Genomic DNA, 17432 nt, shown 5'->3' with positions numbered 1-17432 from the left:
AGTGTCGAAGACCTATAGTCATGATTTTTATATGCAGAAGTGCAGAAACTTATAGGCAGGATTCTATATGATATGCGAAAGTGTAGAAAACCTATGGACATGATCTCTATATATGCAGAGGTGCAAAAAAAACTATAGACAGGATTTCTATATGATATGCAGAAGTGCAGAAACTTATGGGCAGGATTTCTATATGATATGCATGAGTGCATAAAACTTATAGGCAGGATTTCTACATGATATGCGTAACTGCAGAGACTTATGGGCAGGATTTCTATATGACATGCATGAGTGCAGAAAACTTATAGGCAGGATTTCTACATGATATGCGTAAGTGCAGAACTTGTGAATAGTAACGCCTATAAGCATGTTGTCTACCCTTTGCATACATAAGTGACCCTCACCTTTTCACTAGAACCCCATAAGTTATTACAACATATTACATACCAAAATGAATTAAGAAAAGTAAAATTACATCAGAAATTAAGCTACAACCAAGGAGCCTAATTCAGACTCAAGGTCTAACAATATGAGATGAACCAACTTCCAGGATAAGGTTTCCAAAGCCTTTCTCTTATTTGGGATGTATCAAAGTTCCCAAAAGTCTCAAAGGGCTTCGGGAAATGCTTACATCCCAAACACATTGCAGAATTAAGAGCATAGTGCAGTGTGAAAATGTCAGCCCTCAAATGTCCAAGTTCAGAGGGAACTCAAGGTCCCAAAGCAAGGCTCATAAGAGAGGGGCAGAACTTAGAATCTAACAGTAAGTGTAAATGCACAAATAAGGAATCAGGGAGAGCCATGGTAGGCTGGTGGTTGTGCCCAGCAATTGGGAATGTTGGCACACCCCTGACCAGCTTGTTAGCCAAACTTGGGAGTTAGGACCCATTGTGGATCAGGTTATGGCCTGGGCAGTAATTTGGAGACTACCAGGCCAAGAACCTTAACTCAAACACATAGAAGGGAACAGGGGTAGGGATTTACAATAGAAACAGATGCAGGGAAAGAACACAATTAACATAAATCATTGAACATGAGCAGTAAAGTAAACAAGAGGGCTGAAACTGTAAAGTAAACACATAGGGGTGAGGCAGAAAATTAAATCAGAACATACCAGTTTTCAGGGAAATCAAGTAAAATAGTAGCCTTGAAAGGCCAAATTGTAAGAAAACAGTTCCAAAATATCTCAGAAAAAAAAAAAGCAGAATTTTGAGAGAGTATTGAACTCAAAGCAATATTGTAAGTGTGTAAGTAATGTAAGTTGAAAGTGTTGAACTGAAGGTTCAAGGTGTCTAAGTGCAGAAGGGTCGTGCCCCTTTTATAGTGCAGAAAACAAGAAAAGGTAAGGGAATAGTTTGCAATCAATCACACAGAATCTCCCTTCAGTTAAGGGATTCTGATTTCAAACGGGTAGAAGGCAATTAAGGAAAGAATTTTGATTAAAAACTTTTCAAAGTAGCACAAAAAGGGTAAATACATAGAAGTTATTTAAGGCAAAAGTCCAATAGTACACGGCTTGGAAAAATAAGGAAAGGGAATCAATCAAACAGCCAGGGAAATCAAAATTACAAGTTCAATTCGAATGAACCAAGTCAGGAAAAGGTAAAGGAGGTTCAATGAAAGAAAATCCGTAACAATCAATCAAACCCCCATTAGAGGATTTCAGAATCAATCAATTAGTTGGTGAAAACCTTTTGAAAGAGGAATTTTCTTGTATATAAAGCATACCAATCAAACAAAAGGAACTGTCAGGTTATTTAGGAAGAAGAGTCTATCACTAAAAGTTTCAAAGTCACAAGCAAAAAGGATTCGAGTTCAATTACAAACTCATAGTAAGTTTGAAAGCCTAGGGTCCCAAAGTGGAACCCTGATACCCCTTGCCAAAGAAACCCCCAAAACCTAGGGTTTCGAATAGAGTCAGACAATAGAGATGAGCAAACAGGTCATTGAAACGGGCACAGAAGTCTCTTTCAAAGAGTTATGAGAAACAAACAAACATGATACACAGTCAAGAGCATGGAGAACATGTTTTGAGAAAACTCAGAACTTAAACAAGTTTAGAAGAAAAAGTGATACAAACTTAGGTAAAAAACAGATGAATCATTCTTAGTAAGAACACAAACATAGTCCAATAAAACAAACAACATCAAAGAACTCACAGTAAACACATATAGTAGAAGAGTAAGGAAAACATAACACGGATTAACATGCGAGTACAGGAGAAAAGAAAGTAGAAGAACAGTACATGCGTAGTAAAATAAGTCATACGAGCATAACACGGATAAACACACATAAAGAAAGAACAGAAAGAATCAGAAAGATATTTTGAAGAAACCTTTTAGAAACCCTAAATCGAAATTAAACGATTTTGAAAAGAGAATTTGGGGAAAACCTTTAAAAAGTTTAGTAGAACACAGACATATTCCAGATCTAAGAAAATAATCAAGTAAAGAACCTCGGACAGCTTAGGGTTTTAGAGAAAATCCTAGAAATGAAAAAGGTCTTGAGGAAAGTCAGATCCTGAGTCGAAAAGACTCATATTGCTTGAACACGCCGGAATAATGGCTGGAGAAGCCATAGATCTACAGATCTGAGAAGGATCTAAAGAGAGCCATCGGAGTTGGGCCTTAAAACATCGAACATCCAAGGTTGAGTGGTGGAGGGGAGTGAGTACAGGCCATCCATGGCCTGAGAAGCCATGGATTCCGGGGGAAACATGGTAGAATAAGGTGGGAGATGGCTAGGGTTTCAGAGAGCTTGAGAGTGTTTTGAGAGACGAAGGGTTTCAAGGCAGCGGGTTAGATGAGAATGAGGGATATTAGGGTAGTCGTTTGGGTTTAATTATGGAAGGGTAAATAATGGTCGTTGATCTGAATGATCAACGGCCTAGATTTAAGAGGGTAGGTGGGAAACCGGTTGGGTCGTTTGTAATTGGGTTATGGGTTGGGTCAAAATTGAAATTGGGCCACTTCAGTTGGGGTTAGGATTGGGTCAATTAAGTGTTAAAATTGAAATGTAAAATAGGCTGTAATTGAAATGAAATGAGGCTAAATGTTAAATAGCCAATTTTCCCTGTTCTTTTATAAAAAATAGTAAAAATAATTTTAAAAGAAAATTAAAAGTACTGAGCCAATTAATAATATATAAATATCAATTTAAAAATACTGGAACCAATTTTACAGTTATAAAATGCTATTAATCTTAAAGTAGGCTAGAATTGCAATTATATGCAATTTAGCTTTTTTTAATTACCACATAAATTTGTAAAATGTATAAAAAATTACCTTAATTATATTTTGGTATAAATATGGGAATAAAATAAATTACTCGCCAAAATTGATAATTTTGGGAATAATTACTGATTTTTTGTACTGCTGAAAATGGACAATAAATTGATTTTAAAATCTTTGAAAAAATACCAAAACTCTTGGGCATGCTTATATATGAATGTACATGCTATTTTGAAAGTATTTTGTATATAAAAATACATAGGGAAAAATTGGGTATCAACAACAACTATACATGAACGATGGACTTGATCTACTGCAATAGAATCACCCACCGGTGTAGACACATAAATAGGAGCACTCAAAGAATCACTAGGCATGACCAGATATGGTGCAAAATAAGACGACACATAGGAGTATGTAGATCCTGGATCAAATAAAACTGAAGCATATCTGCTACAAAGCAGAACAGTACCTGTGATAACTACATCGGAAGTCTCAGCCTCGGGCCTGGCTGGAAGAGCATAACATCGGGGTTGGGCCCTGTGAGCACGTGATTTTTGCCCTATATATGAATTATTCCCAAAAATTCAAGTAAAATGATTTTTTGTGTATTTTGGTGTCATTTTTTATAATGGTTGCATTTTTATTTGCGCATGTTAATTTTTATAAAATATATGCATTTTTGCATTTAGGTTTTAGTTTTATATTTTAGTATCAATTAAGGGTTAATTTGTTTAGACAAAACATGAAAAATCACAAAATTAGTTCACTTTTGCATTTTAATGATTTTTATTGTGAATTTGTCATGAAATAGTTTTTTTAAACAATTTTAGGAATTAATTAGTCTTTGTTTTGAAATAATTAGGATTTCATGTTAGTTTTACATCTTTATAAAAATTAGAAAAAATTATAAAAAATTTTAAAAATGAGAAAAAGGAAATAAAAGAGAAAAGAAAATAAGAGTAAAATAGGTGGTCTTAAAAAGACCCAAAAACTGGGCCAGTTCCGTTCTTAAAACCCCAGCCCAAACGGATCCTAGCCCAAAATCAATACCTATTCTAACCCCATCCCAAATCACCCCTCCTTGCCTGACCCGACCCGCCCATATACCCACAGGAAATCAACCCAATCAATCGATCAAACCCCCCAGAGTCCCAAACCCAACGCAGCCTTGTTCTTCTTCTCCAAATCACTCGAACCCAACCCCAAATTCCATCCAAATTCCAAGCGAGTGAGCCTAAATCCCTAACCTGCGCGTTTATCTATCTCTCCTCTTACCCCGAATAACAGATTTCACACCAAAGATTCTCTTTTCATTCACTCGCTCGAGTTTGAGAGAAGTGACGCGATTAGAAGGTCCTAGAGATGATACGTTGGATGAATGTGAGGCATCGGATTGATTTCGTTCAATCCGAGCCCTACATTCATCCGGGGTTCGTTTCATAAAACGATGGAATCTGACTCTTTGGAGGGTGGTTTTAGGAGAGGATTTTTGGGGAGTGATAGATTTTTAGAGAGAAAATGGTGACTTCTTTTTCTTTGTTTTTCTGGAATTTATAACAAAATATACAAAAAATCAAAGGGTTTCAGTTGGAGTTGGTTTTCTTTTCGATCCCTGAATTTCATTCTTCAATTTTTTGGTTCTGAGGTGTAAGGCAATTGAGAGGAGTTTGTTTTGAGTTCATTGTCATTGTTGTTCGTCGTAGATCCCAGTCGGGGTATCTTGGTCGTCATTGATTCATTTGGTTTTGGTTCGAGTGATTCACTGTAATCGCCAAACTTGGTTAATTGAAGAGCTGATTTCAGGTACTAGTTTCATTTTCGAAATTAAGTGATGTTGAATAGCCTTGTGCAATGAGTTAAATGAAGTCTGTGTATGTCCCTGAATTCTTCCTAGTTACTATAATGAAATCGTAGCTCCCCTGTCTTCTTCCCTGTGCTTTCCATTTGTTATGATCGACTGCTTCATATCTGTTTTTTGTGTTTCTTTCAACATCAATTGGGATACGTGTTGAACATCGATCATGTGCTCTAAGAATACGTGTTGAATATCGTTTGTTTCCTTTCGTTGCAAAACATCTGCTCACGAGATGGTTTGGCAGAACATGAAATTGCTGTTTGGTTGCTTGCTGATTGGCATTCTCTTAGATTATTGGTAGTAGCCTAGTGTTGAAGTCTAGATTAGACAGCATTTTCGTTTCCTTCCAGCAGTGGCATCGATGGTGAAACTCGTGTGATTTATGTCTCGAATGATGTGTTGATTTAGTTGAGACTGCTACTCTGTTTCAGTCCGTGTAGTTGCCTCGGTTTGATTAATCAAAAAACTCTAACTTCAGGCAAGTCTCACCTTTCTTTTAATATCACTAATCTTCCGTGTATGGTGAGAGTTGTTCGAATTGGTTATTCTCTTGTTGAAGTTTGGTACCTCTCTTGCTCTCCGATTGAAATAGATCATTTGTTGGAACTGAGATTTCCTTGGCATCTAATTCTATTAAATCAATCAACACTCTGCTTGAGGTCACATGGTTTAGTTCCATCAGGTTCGAGGTTGAAATAGTTTGTTTTTGTGCTGCTTCTCTGATATATACTTGGAATCGCCTCCTGGTGAGGCAGTGGCGAATTTGAAGGTTTAAATGCTCTCTTTGTCTTGTTACTGCTGTAATAGTCTTGCTCTTTCGAGCTGCTGAAGAAGGCAATTTCAGCAGTAGATTGAGCTGATGACGTGCAGTATTTTGGCTATTTGTTTGAACTGCGGGTCTGCTGAAAAATTTGCTTTGTTCTGCATTAATGGAGCAGCAAGTTTGTGCATCTTGAGTGCCAATTCTGCATTGTTAGCCTTGTTAAGATATTTGTATTGGCTTTTGGTTTATCTGCAATTCAGGATCCATTTTTGTTCTTATAGTAGCCGGATTGCTTATTCTTTTCTCTTAGCCATCTGATCCACTAGTTTGACTGTTGAATTGCAAACCTCCAGCTTGATTCATGAACATATGAGTTTGTTTTTTATCTTGAGTTTATTTCAAACATATGTCTGAAATGATTCTCGCTGTCACTTGTCATGGCTCATTAGATTTGGTTAAGATTGTTATTGTCATGTTTGTCTGAGAAGTTATCAGGGAACCTCGAACGGTATGGATATACCAAAGTGTATAGATCAGGGATGTGTGAGTGTATGCAATTCGTTTGCAAGTTTCCTTTTACTGATTATCAGATGTAGGCCACTTTAGAGCCCTGTGTTGACTCTTGTCCGCCCATTGAGCATGTTAGTTGGTTCTTGTGGGTAAAAGCGTGGTATGCTAGCCCAGGGATTCGATCCCCTGATCGTATTGATACAACTGGACACGTTTGTCCAGTTTGGGCCAAGCTCAGGCCTAATGACTATGTTTATTAGAAATTCTACCCATGTGCAAATATTGAAGCTTGGACCCTCTTGGTTTCTTGGTTAATACATCTGGCCCATATTTTAGTTAATTAAGTTTTCTTTTGTTTATTTTTAGAGACGAATAAGAAGAGAAATACAGTTGCTTCTAAGTTGGCCCTTAAAATAAAATGAGACGAACCTCGCCCAATAAACACAAAATTGCATGAAATTATTCGGAAATTGGGGGTGGGGGAGCATTTAGCGAATTTCACGACCTTCCCCAAAATAGTATTACGTTAGAATCTTTAGACGCGATTTTATTAAATCACATTCTTAAACTCGGGTGCACATTGATGCGACCCAAATCCAAATTTTGATGAAGTCGAAATGCGTCGATAACCACGGGTGCATTGATTGCGACGCGGTTCGAAACGCATTTTTACGACGTCGCAATTCTTCTAAAATATAATTATAATAAAAGCGGTTCAAAATTAAATAAAAGGCACATAAGCTAGCATGTATTAAAATTCGATAAAATCAAATGCAACAGTTAAGCGACCATGCTAGAACCACAGAACCCGGGAATGCCTAACACCTTCTCCCGGGTTAACAGAATTCCTTACCCGGATTTTTGGTTCGCAGACTGTTAATAGAGTCATATTTTCCTCGGTTCGGGATGCAATCGGTGACTTGGGACACCATTAATCTCCCAAGTGGCGACTCTGAATAATTAATAATTAAATCTCGTTCCGATTGTCCTTTAATTGAAAAAACTCCTTTACGCCCTATTCCGGGGGTGTAGGTAGTGAAAAAGGAGGTATGACAGGCCCCACAACCCTAAACTACATCTCTGGGATGGCCTGATGTTGGCTGGCCTTCACCTCTAGCGATCTGAGCTGCACCTCTAATACCTCTACCTCCACCTCTAGCACCTCTACCCCTACCTCTAGCCGGTTGGGCGGGCTGTGGAACACTCGGTGCCTGAACCATGGCACGGGAACCCTGATACTAAGATCTACTCGGTGCTTGAGGGCAATACCTAGCAATGTGCCTCGTGTCGCCACAAGTAAAACAAGCCTTAGGCTATTGGGGCTGACGACCCTGCAAACTCTGAAGCGGCGGTGCACTGATAGGAGCTGGTGGTGCACTGTAGGTCTATTGATCGGAATACTGCATATGAGAACCACGACCACCTGAAGCACCGTGAGAAACCTGAAGTGCTGATTGAAAAGGCCTAGGAGGATGGCCTCTACCATACAAATCCCTACCTCCAGACGAGGTACCACTGAATTGGCCTGAATGACGAGGCCTCTTATCAGATCCCTAACCACCTCCCTGCGATAGAACCATCTTAGCTCTCCTGGCCACATTGGCCGCCTCCTGGAAAGAAATCTCACTCCCCATCTCCTTGGCCATCTGAAGTCGAATAGGCTGGATAAGTCCCTCAATAAACCTCCTCACCCTCTCTCTGTTGGTGGGAAGTATGATAAGAGCATGACGGGCCAAGTCGATGAATTTGGTCTCATACTGAGTAATAGTCATAGAACCCTACTGTAGACGCTCAAACTACCTCCGATAGATCTCTCTCTGAGTGATGGGGAGAAACTTCGCCAAAAATAGCTAAGTAAATTGCTCCCAAGTCAAAGTTGGTGATCTGGCTGGTCTAGCCAAGCAATAATCTCTCCACCAAGTCTTGGCGGATCCAGACAAGAGAAAAGTAGCAAAATCGACCCCATTGGTCTCCACTATCCCCATGTTCTTGAGAACCTCATGACAGTTGTCTAGATAATCCTGGGGATCCTCAGAAGAAGCACCGCTGAAAGTAGTAGTGAAGAGCTTGGTGAACCTGTCCAACCTCCACAAAGCATCGGCAGACATAGCTGCTCCATCACCGGTCTGAGCTATCACACCCGGCTAAACTGCTTCAACTGGCTGAACTGCTGGAGTTTGAAACTGGGGAGCTACCTGCTCCGAAGCGCGAGTAGCAGGATTTTGGGCTCCTCCTCCAGCTTGAGAGACGGCTGGTGCTACAGGAAGCAAGCATGCCCGCGTGACACTCTCCATAAGGCCCACTAGATGGACCAGAGCATACTGGAGTACTGGGGTAGCAATAAACCCCTCTAGGACCTGAGCTAGGCCCACCGGAACTGCCGGGGCCGGAACCTCATCATCAAAGTCAACCTGAGGCTTCGTCGCTGGTACTGCTGCTCTGGGTAGAGCTCTGCCCCTACCTCAGCCTCTAGCACGGCCTCGGCCATGCCCTTTGACCCTCATAGGAGCTGCTGCTGGGGGCTCGAGCTGCTGGTCAGTGAATGAGAAAGCACGTGTTCTCGCCATCTGCAAAAGAACAGAGTAGAAATCCAATTAGCATTGAGAAACCAAACCGCACGACAGGAAAGAATAAATGTGAAGTTTTTCATAACTTTGTAGCCTCTGGGGGATAAATACAGACGTCTTCGTACCGATCCCTCAGACTCTACTAAGCTTGTATGTGAACTATGAGACCTATGTAACCTAGAGCTCTGATACCAACTTGTCACGACCCAAATTTTTCACCCTCGGGAGTCGTGATGGTGCCTACTGGTGAAAGCTAGGCAAGCCAAATTATTCTAATTACTTAACATTTTTCCAGTTTTAAACCATTATTAGTAATGAGTAGATATCATGCAAATAGCGGAAATAATTAAGCGGAAGACAAAATCTGATAATTTATCTTAATACAAACTGCGGAAGTCTAAATACAACTCTACCCAAAATTTGGTGACACAGTTTCACAGACGGTCTAAGAATACTACATACAAAGTTCGAAAGATAAAAGATACACTGTTTCTAAAATAAGTAAAGGAAACAGGATAAAGGAAAGATAGGAGGTGATGTCAAGGCTCGCGGACGCCTGCAGGACTACCTCAGGTCGCATGCTGGACTGAAAGCAGCAACCTCACTACGATCCGAAATCTACAACATTGGGATTTGCACAAAAGAGTGCATAGTATAGTATTAGCACAACCGACCCCATGTGCTGGTAAGTGTCTAGGCTAACCTCGGTGAAGTAGTGACAAGGTTAGGACCAGACTACCAAATAAACCTATGTAGTTAAATCATATACAGCGGAAATATAAAAGTAGATAATTACAGTTAAAGATGAGAGGGGGAAAACATGCTTCGGGAAATAACAGATAACAACAGAATATCAAGAGGAATATAAAAAAACCAAAATCCAATTACTAACAAGGATAAGGAAAACAAATATAGAATTCACTTTCATTTCACCTCTTGTTGCAGGCATGCAACCCGATCCCATTTATAAGGAAAACAAATATAGAATTCACTTTCATTTCACCTCTTGTTGCAGGCGTGCAACCCGATCCCATTTCATATATCTCGTTGCAGGGTTGCAACCTAATCCCATTTCATATATCTTGTTGCAGGCGTGCAACTCGCTCCCATTTAATATATCTCGTTACAAGCATGCAACCCGCTCTCATTTCATATATCTCGTTGCATGCGTGCAACCCGCTCCCATTTCATATATCTTGTTGCAGGCGTGCTACCTGCTCCTATTTCATATATCTTGTTGCACGCCTGCAACGGCAATTGATAACACCGTTAATTCCCCGGCAACGGCGCCAAAATTTGATCACGCTCAACTATGCCTTATTAAAAGGACAAGCGGTCATTGCAAATATAATTTGGGTATTTAGCCCAGATTCGAATCCCACAGGGAATTAACCTACCAATTACTTTTGTCAGACTCACTGAATATTTCGTAATCAACTTCCCGGATATTTTGAATAACACTTGGTGATATTTTTACTAACTATAACTGAATAAAGTTAAGTAAACTAAAAGCTAACTATGACTGAGTTGTAAACAAATAAGAGAAGGATCTAAGGTTGTGATTTCCCTATTGATGGAATCCCTTCCTGTTATATTTCGCATAGATTTTCCTAACCGTCTCTATCGATCATGAGCACTTTTACTACCGTAAATCTCTCCCGAGTAATTACGACAATTTACCAGACGTACTCTCCCGAGTTACGCTAGATCGCTTTTATTATAGCTCACTTAGATCGCACCCAAGGTTTCGTTATACCTAATCCCACCTTTAAACCCTCAGTTATTGACTCCTCATATACTTTGGGAGTGGTGTTGTTCAACAACTACCTAAATATGCACTCTCTCTTGAGTAATACATACTAAATAGGCACAGCTAATTGAGGATCCTATCAATTAATTACAACAAGAACGTAGTTGAACAAATAGAGATTAACCTGGGTAAACTATATTAACACAACAAGAAGTTCATCCCTCAACAGGTTCCATCAAAACCTTAGACTAAATAATTAGCTACTCATAATCGTGTTCATAATAACAACAGCAAAATTTATCATAAATGATAAATATAAAAGGAAGAAAGGTAGAACTCGATGTCGGATTATCCTCCTTGCCTCTTGCCTCTTCTTGCCTTCAACAAAACTATAAAAACCTTAATAATCTCTTTTTGAGCGAGCTGGACCTCTTATAGGTTAAGTGGAATTACCCCCAAACTTCCAAGTTTACCCCTGAAATTTATGCGCTCTGGAGTGACTAGCACGGTCGCGCTCGAACCGCGCTAGTGATCGCGCTTATCGTCAAGTACACTGTCCCATTTTTCTATTCTAGCGCGGTCGCGCTAAGGCTGCGCTAGAGTGGATCAGCATTTTCTCTCTTCTTTTCTTTCTTCTTTCAAACGTACTCAACTTCGAGGGGTTTCCCTTGCTTTAATTTAGCTCCAAACACTGTCCTAAGTCCTTATAAGCACAACTTGCTCCTGCAAAACATGAAATTCACAATTAGAACCATTTTATCGTCATTTAACCTTCCTAGAACGGTGAAGCATAGTCAAGTTGGGGCATAAATAGTCGCCAAACTACATGAATCTAGCCTATTATCAACACCCCACACTTAAATCATTGCTAGTCCCCGAGCAATCCACCATACTTTGTAAAGGTTCCTTCACTAAGCTTTTCCCTAACGCATCACACCAAGAACATATCACCAAAGTTGTGTCTAGTAGTGTAACATCTTTGCCTCAAGAGTCGACTCTCACGTGCCGTGTAATATTTATACTTACTCAAATTACTCTATTCAGAGGTCAAGACTTACCTTTCCTTCGTGAATCAAATTCCCTCACATCACACAAGAGAGTAGTTCCACAAATAATAATATTAAGAACAATTAGGAACTTAGATAGACAAAATTCACTCACTCTTAGAAAGAACATTCATATGCCACAAAGATGCACCATAGGCTTGACCGTAGTGTACTACTCTACTAATCAAGTTCAGTCAGTCTAAGATCAATTAGGACTTCATTTGGTTGTAATGTAGGCTAAGCGACGGGTAGGATATATTTGAATATAGTGACTAACCTCCCTAAGCACTTTTAATACAATCACTTTTGCATTCAGAACAATACTTATGTCAGACCAAACATTCCACCACACTTCTATTTATGCCCCAAACTCCTTTAGGTGCAATTGTATCAGGTCACCACTTATCAAGGACTACATTTACTTATTTTCTTTTCTCTTTTTTTTCTTTTTCTTTTTATGTGGCGCTTATTCTTTCCTTTTCCAAAGCACTGCACCTTTTTTTCTCTTTCTTTGGTTCCACTCGAAAACCAAACCACCACCCCACACTTTAACTTTTGCATATTTCATAACCATTCAAGTGCTCATGGGAGGTAAAGGGGTTCAAACATATGGGACGCTCAAACACTTGGGTAAGGTTTGTAATGTGGTTGCCAAAGAAATAGGCTTATAGGCTTAACGGGGTAAACTATGATGTATCGCATTTAGGTGGATCTACTTTATATATCTGGCTTAACAAAGAAATGCCTATATCACTTCTAAGACTGAATAAAGCTACTATTTCGCTTTGCAAACACACAAGGCAAGTTCTAGGAATCAAATGCAGAGCATAGAATACAATACAACTCACACACACATGGCACATGACTCACTCCAGATTGGATTATCAAAACACTATCGTTTGAGTACCCAAGTTAGTTACACACATACAATTTAAGATACTCTAACAAGAATCAACCACTGAGACTAAGCGTCACACACTAGTGTCTACTATGTTCAGGTGTATCAACGCTAAGGGCTACTCTTCCTATTTTAGCTCATAGCCCATAAGTACCAACTAAAAACTAGAAACAAATTAAACAAAAACTAACTACACCCAGCTCAAGCAAAACCCTTGAAAAAGAACCGCGGCCCAAAGAAAAACCAAGGGGGAGTTACTACACTACCTAAAACAGAAAATCTTTTTGGTATTTTCTTTAGACTTATTTCCCTCAAGAAAACTGTCTAGAAGATCTGTCATCAGAAGAGTCCAACATATTTCTATTTTCTTTTAGATTTTCTCGTCAACTTAGACCCTCAAGAACCCCGTCGAAAGAGATTTGTCGTCGGGACAAGTTGACTTACATAATTCAACTGCTACTCAAAACCACAAAAACAAAGAAAACATAAAACAATCAAGAAAAATAAAGAAAACATAAAACAATCAAGTTCTTACATATATACACATACATTGAAGTATCCCCCACCCCATACTTAAAAGGAAGACATGTCCTCATGGCATACAAAATAAAAAATGTGAGGTAAAGGAACTTCCCTAATGGATCAATCTTGATCGGAGACCATCCTTGAGTCCAGATGACATGCACGACACAGAGTTCGCAGCCAGCCCATTATTTTCTTCTCAGATTTAACCTGCTGGTTCGCCACTTCATCAATACGTGTATTTAAGTCAGCGACCGAGGTATGCAACCCTGCCACTTCTTGCTCTAAATCTACAAACCGAGTAACCCGACTAACCCTAGATGGTCCTGTAGCTTCTGCAACCTGCGCATGGGCATGCGACTCGGCTCTTACTTCCTCCTTTTCATTCTCTACTTCCTCAGATTTATCGAATTCAGCACTATCATCACCACCAGGTGCCACAGGATCCTTCCAAGTAGTCACTTTATCAGCTCGGAACTTGGAGTCTCTTGGCACTATCCCATTCACATTCAAATTTTTCGGCACCCGAGCTGCCCGGCAAAGCCTAGTGACTAAGGAAGGGAAGAAGAAACCATACCTTTTAACCGGATAACATGTAAACATCTTCTCGTGAATAAGCTTGGCCATGTCAAAGTTGTGACCATTTATAAAGCACCAAATTAAAGCAGCTCGAGGAGCATTCACTTCCGTGGTGTTGGAAGATGGGATCAGGCGGTTGTTGATGACATACAACCAGCACTTCCCTTCAAAGGTGAGCGTCGCTGAATGAAACTTCTTCCCATATTTCATCCAAACAATTTCCTTGTTGGGTACACAAATGGTTTCAAAGAACCTCTCCCACTGGGTGTATTTTCTACTATACAGTTCATAATAGTCTTCCAACTCCTCCACAGGTGCGGGCAGTTGGTATATCCTCCGAATAGCCTCAATAGAGGCATCCACAGCCTTCTTGTGCACTGTTACGACACCATTCTCATGTTCTTTTACATTGGCATAGAATTCGCGTACAACCATCAAATTCCCATAGCCCGGCTCTTCAAAGAAGTTTGTAGCCTATGCCTGACCAGCTCATTATAGAAGTTGGGGCAGCCAAGTTGGAGCGACCCTATATCTATGGCCCTCTCCGGTATTGGTTTCTTAGAAGCCTTATCAGCAAAACGGTCTTGAGCCTTGGTAGAGACGAACCTGTTACTATCAAAAGGATGAGTAGGAGCTGACCCGCGCGCCCTGAAAGATCCAGCTTGACCGCTGGATGAAGCACTGGAGGTTTGACATTTCCTAGAGGGTGCCATAGTACCTGGAAGAAGAATAGCATTAGCACAGCACAAAGGGTGTGACTCAACTGCGGTTACTCAGACTTCACCTGCACAATTGGTCATAATTACCATTGACACTCACTGTGGCATTTAAAGAAACACTTTGTGCGCATCATTTACCGGAACCCCCAATTAAACATGTTGTAACCCAATTACCACCATAATTTCCCCAAATTCACCTAACTAAGTTAAGAGATACAACTCCATAAACATCACAACCCACAAGCACTACGTATACACTACAAATTACTTCTAAGAAAAGAGAAGAAAAACTACCACATAATTAAGAAGTCAAACGAAAATCCACAAAAATTGGCAAAAAGAAAACCTTACCTGGAGTGGGAGGAGAGTGTGAGAAGTGAAGAAGAGTAGTGGAGCTGGGATTGGCTTGAACCTTGGGGAATTAGGGCTGGGATTATTTAGGAATGGAGAAGAGGGGAATTTGGAGAAGAGGGGAATTTGGAGAAGAGAGGAATTAGGAGAAGATGGGAATTAGGGATGGGATTCTTAGTCGTGGGGTGTTGATAGGAGAAGAGGGGAATAGTTAGGGTGGGGGGATAAACAAAATAAAACAATTAACATACAAAATAAGAAAATAAAAAAATGTTAAGTTATACAAAGTGGCAGGCGGAACGGCACTAGCGCGGTCGTAGCGCAGTCCGAGCGCGGCCGCGCTAGTGAAATAGAGTACTTGGCCATATGCGCGGTCACTAGCGCGGCCATAGCGCGACCGCGCTACTGGACGGAAGGTTGAGGCAGAATACTTGGCCATTTGCGCGGGCGCGCTCCTGGGCCTCTAAATTTTTCCACTTTTTTACCTTTTCCTTCAGCGTATGATGGACTCATCACTCGCCCAATCTCACCTGCACTGATTAGCACTTACCAAAATCAAAAATAACAAATACTAACTATACTAAAGTCACTACGCATTGGGTTGCCTCCCAACCAGCGCTTTAGTTAATGTCGTGGCATGACAGTTACAACAAGTTAATGGGTTGCCTCCCATGCAGCGCCTGATTTAACGTCGCGGCACGGCGTAGATGAGCACATTTAAGGCTTGCTCGACCTCTGAGGTTCAGTTAGATGGATCACTGACACTTCCTTGGTTTCATCCATGCCACATATGGTTTCAATCTTTGCCCATTGACTCTAAATGTATGGGAATCTTTCTTTGAAATAATCTCTATAGCACCTGAAGGGAGCACTTCGACCACCCGAAATGATCCAGGCCATTGTGACTTGAGTTTACCTGAAAATAGCCTTAGTCGTGAGTTATAAAGCAACACCATGTATCCGGGATTGAAATTTCGCTCAACAATGTTCTTGTCGTGCAACCTCTTCATTCTCTCCTTGTATAACCTCGTGCTCTCGAAAGCAAGAAATCGGAACTCGTCTAGCTCTTGCAATTTTGTGACTCTATTTGTTCCCGCAGCCTCAATGTCCAGATTTAGCTGTTTCATTGCCCACCAAGCTCTATGTTCTAGTTCCACTAGCAAGTGATAGGCCTTCCCGAATACCAACTTGTATGGTGACATACCAATTTGTGTTTTGAAACGGTTTTGTAGGCCCAGAGTGCATCATCTAGCTTTTTTGCCCAATCAGTTCTTGTGGCGTCCACAGTCTTGGTCAACACACTCTTTATTTCTCTATTTGACACTTCGACCTGTCCACTGGTCTGAGGATGATATGGGGTTGCCACCTTGTGGCGCACATCGTACTTTGCTAGCAATTTCTTGAAGGCTCGATTGCAGAAGTGAGTGCCTCCATCATTGATAATAGCTCTCGGGGTCCCGAAATGGGTGAATATATTCTTCTTCAAAAACCCCACCACCACCCTTGCATCATTGGTGGGGAGTGCTGCAGCTTCCACCTATTTGGACACGTAATCTACAGCAACAAGTATGTACTTATTGCCAAAGGAGCTGACGAAGGGGCCCATGAAGTCTATCCCTCATACATCGAACACTTCAACCTCTTGAATTGGGCTCATGGCATCTCATGGCGAAGGGAAATGTTCCCGGTTCACTGACATTCATCACACCCCTTCACCCATTGATGTGCATCCTTAAACACTATTGGCTAGTAAAACCCGGCATCTAGAACTTTTGTTGTCGTCCTGACTCCTCCTAAATGTCCGTCATATGTCGATGCATGACATGCCTGCAAAATAGAAGATTGTTCTATCTCGGGTACACACCTCTGGATCATATTGTCAACACAAATTCTAAACAGATAAGGTTCATCCCAGTAATACATGCGGTAGTCACGGTAAAACTTTTTCTTTTGCACAGAGGAAAGGTCATAGGGAACTATACCGCTTGCCAGGTAATTTGCAAAGTCTGCATACCATGGCACTTTCTCAAGGCTTGTGGCGAGTAGCTACTCGTCTGGAAAAGTTTCCAGAATATCCTCTGCCTCAACTGAGTTTTCAGCTCCTTCAAGTCACGATAGATGATCAGCGACCTGGTTTTCCATGCCTTTACGGTCACGAATCTCCAGGTCGAACTCTTGCAGTAACAACACCCAATGAATCAGGCGCAGTTTGGAATCCTTCTTTTCAATCAAGTAGCTGAGAGCAGCATGATCAGTATATACAATTACCTTAGAGCCAATCAAGTATGATCTGAACTTGTCGAATGCGAACACCACATCCAGCATCTCCTTTTCAGTCATAGTGCAGTTCAACTGGGCTCCATTCAACATTCTACTGGCGTAGTAAATTGGGTGCATTATCTTGTCTTTCTGCTATCCTAGCACTGCCCCCACTGCAAAGTCACTATGTCACACATGAGTTCGAATGGTTGCTCCCAGTCGGGGGAAACAATGATGGGTGTTGTGACTAGCCTCTTTTTCAACTCCTCGAATACTACCCTGCAATCATCAGAAAACATGAAAGGGTGATCTTTTTCTAACAACTTATAGAGAGGGATGGAAATTTTTGAGAAGTCTTTGATGAATCTTCGGTAGAAACC

This window comes from Nicotiana sylvestris, chromosome 5, assembly GCF_000393655.2.
Source record: "Nicotiana sylvestris chromosome 5, ASM39365v2, whole genome shotgun sequence".
In the NCBI taxonomy this organism is placed as follows: Eukaryota; Viridiplantae; Streptophyta; class Magnoliopsida; order Solanales; family Solanaceae; genus Nicotiana; species Nicotiana sylvestris.
Note: the sequence above shows the minus strand (reverse complement) of the source record.